Source organism: Cephus cinctus, unplaced genomic scaffold (genome assembly GCF_000341935.2).
Source record: "Cephus cinctus unplaced genomic scaffold, Ccin1 Ccin1_scaffold1794, whole genome shotgun sequence".
NCBI classification, from domain to species: Eukaryota; Metazoa; Arthropoda; class Insecta; order Hymenoptera; family Cephidae; genus Cephus; species Cephus cinctus.
In genome coordinates, this window is record NW_014334003.1 from 6,833 (window position 1) to 10,248 (window position 3,416).

The window sequence follows — 3,416 nt, forward strand, 5'->3', positions numbered from 1 at the left end:
TCTGGGGCCGCGGGCGGAGGGGGCGGCTGCATCCATGATGGGGCTGCTCCCCAACCTAGGCGGTCCCAGGGAGGAGGTGCGCCGCCTGTATGTGGGGGTCGTGCGGTCAATGATATTGTACGGATCGCCCGTTTGGGCAGGCGAACTCGCGGCCAGCCGTCGTAGCTGGGCCAGGGTTGAGGGCGTACAGAGGCGGCTGGCTGTGAGGATAGTAAGGGGGTACCGCACGGTCTCCGCGAGGGCGGCGCTTGTGCTGGCAAGGGTGATCCCCTTTGACCTCCAGGCGAAAATGGAATCGAGGATTTACCACGAGGTAAGGGAGGGAGCTGGAGGTCCTGGGGGTGACCCCTTGCGGACGCGCCAGATTAGAGCCCTTAGGCTCCGGGCCCGGCAGGACACGCTGGCTGAATGGAGGGGTAGACTGGAGGATAGCGCAGGCCATCGTACTGTCGGGGCGATCCTGGCCAACTGGAATGGCTGGCTGGGTCGCGGCTGGGGAAGGTTATCCTTCCGCCTCACGCAGGTGCTCACCGAGCATGGGTGCTTCGGGGAGTACCTGCACCGAATCGGTAGGGAGGGGTCGGCAGAGTGCCACCACTGCGGAGCCGGCCAGGACACTGCGCAGCACACATTAGAAGTGTGCCCTGCCTTTGGCAGTGAGCGCGGTGTCCTGGTCCGGGACATAGGAGAGGAGCTCTCGCTGCCCGCTGTCGTTAAGGCGATGGTGGGTGGTGAGAGGGCGTGGAACGCGGTTGCCTCCTTCTGCGAGACTGTGATCTCTCGGAAGGAGGCTGCCGAAAGGGATCGTGAAAGACTGGATCCCTTAAGGAGGGGACGGGTGGGGGGTAGGGGTCGCCGGAGAAGGCGTTCCCCTCCCCCCCGCTTGGAGTAGTCACAGGTGTTGGTATGGGGAACCAACGCCATTGCACGTGACTCGTAGAGGAAAATTAATTGACGGGCCTCCCTAGCAGGTAGTAATATGGAGGGGCCGCAAGGCGGTGGTGGGGGGGTCCCGGTAGTGTTCATTTGAGATCCCGGGGCCCCCTCAGGACAGCCAAGTGAGGGACACTGTGGGGGTTTTAGTGGGTAAAAATCCCACACTACCCCGGCCCCCCCCCAGGGGGCTGGGGTGTCTTTTGAAGATTTCCCCCACATAAAAAAAAAAAAAAAAAAAAAAAAAAAAAAAAAAAAAAAAAAAAAAAAAAAAAAAAAAAAAAAAAAAAAAAAAAAAAAAAAAAAAAAAAAAAAAAAAAAAAAAAAAAAAAAAAAAAAAAAAAAAAAAAAAAAAAAAAAAAAAAAAAAAAAAAAAAAAAAAAAAAAAAAAAAAAAAAAAAAAAAAAAAAAAAAAAAAAAAAAAAAAAAAAAAAAAAAAAAAAAAAAAAAAAAAAAAAAAAAAAAAAAAAAAAAAAAAAAAAAAAAAAAAAAAAAAAAAAAAAAAAAAAAAAAAAAAAAAAAAAAAAAAAAAAAAAAAAAAAAAAAAAAAAAAAAAAAAAAAAAAAAAAAAAAAAAAAAAAAAAAAAAAAAAAAAAAAAAAAAAAAAAAAAAAAAAAAAAAAAAAAAAAAAAAAAAAAAAAAAAAAAAAAAAAAAAAAAAAAAAAAAAAAAAAAAAAAAAAAAAAAAAAAAAAAAAAAAAAAAAAAAAAAAAAAAAAAAAAAAAAAAAAAAAAAAAAAAAAAAAAAAAAAAAAAAAAAAAAAAAAAAAAAAAAAAAAAAAAAAAAAAAAAAAAAAAAAAAAAAAAAAAAAAAAAAAAAAAAAAAAAAAAAAAAAAAAAAAAAAAAAAAAAAAAAAAAAAAAAAAAAAAAAAAAAAAAAAAAAAAAAAAAAAAAAAAAAAAAAAAAAAAAAGGTTAGGTTAGGTTAGGTTGTAACCGTTTTTTGGCAATTGTATGTTTGAAAAGCTACTTAAAGCTATTCCCAATCTCAGATGGAATTGGAAAGAGTCAGAACACACACGATATAAATATGACGATCAGCGCACAGATATAAAATACACTTAAATAAATCAACACAGGTAATACAAATAAGGTAAATTAGTTAGAAGAAACGGCAAGCTCTCGAAAAATTATCACAAGAATAGTATTGTTACGTATATCGACCTTCATTCCTAAACAGAAGAATAAGGTAGCTGACGGGAAGCATAATTGCAGACTCAGCACGTTACCCAGTGCATTGCCCGTGCCACCTACCCAGCTGGTTAGCCGAGTGCATTCCTAACGTCCTAACCGTACCTAGAGCATCAGCGAAAATCGACTATATAAGCAGCCAAAATCATGGCACAACTGCTCAGAAAATCATTCAATTTCACGCGTAAAAGATCGGACTGCACGTTGTCACTCGTGGCTCTAACCGTTAGAGTATTAGATTCAGTGTAGTATTCGCAATCTGGCCTAGGTACGGATTCGTTATTACATACCCTAGGGAACAAGCTGGATCGGTTACCGGGCAAAATAGAGCTGCATAGACTACTCTTTCCGAATATCGCATAGTTTTGATAGATTTCTGTTCCACCAAATTTCATCTTGCCTTAACCTCACACACAGTTAGGTTTTGTTATCCGATATTTCTCATAATAGAAACACTGTACACGACAATTAATAGAAAACTTTTAAATTGGTTGTAACAATATATGGTAAACTCACATTTTACTCGCGTTTTTAAATATCTCTTACCCATCCTCAACGTTTCAGAGAATATCTACCCACGTTGGAATAGCAAGGCGTGTGTCAACACCTTAAACGAGCAGCGAACCCACCATTGAGTGCATTCTTACCGCTCGGAATTCACTCAAACATTATTCACGTTACCTCCGGTCGTTTCTTGTTTTTTGGTTACTTCTAAATTTTTGTTATCAAATTTAAAGGCCTCGCTAGCCACTACGGCCTACGTAACAGTTGACTCGAGTAAAGAGTCTCGCCGCGCTGCGCCCTGTACAGCCGGTTGCCTGTACTTGGCGCGAGACTCGACCGAGTCTCTTGATAAGCATTCAATAGCATTTCGAGATTTAAAGAACGCCTTTTTAAATTATGTCACTCTAAAGCATATTATTCCGGGATGACCATTCAAAGTACAATGTGATGCAAGTGATTTTGGTATTTGTGGGATATTATATCAGTTAGATGAACAGAAAAACCCATGTATAATATCGAGAGTAAGTCGATATTTAACAAGCCCTGAAAGTCGGTACACTACTACAGAAAAAGAATTATTGGCTATTGTGTATTTTGTTAGTAAGTTTACAGTTTATTTATTGGGAGCTAAGTTTGAAATTATTACAGATCACCATGTTTTGACTTTTCTTAATAGCCCCAGCTATACTAGTGCACGACTAACACGATAGTCTATTATTGCAGCAATATACATTTTCAGTAACGTATTGTAAAGGACGTGACAATAAGGTGGCTGATTTTTTTAGTCGGAA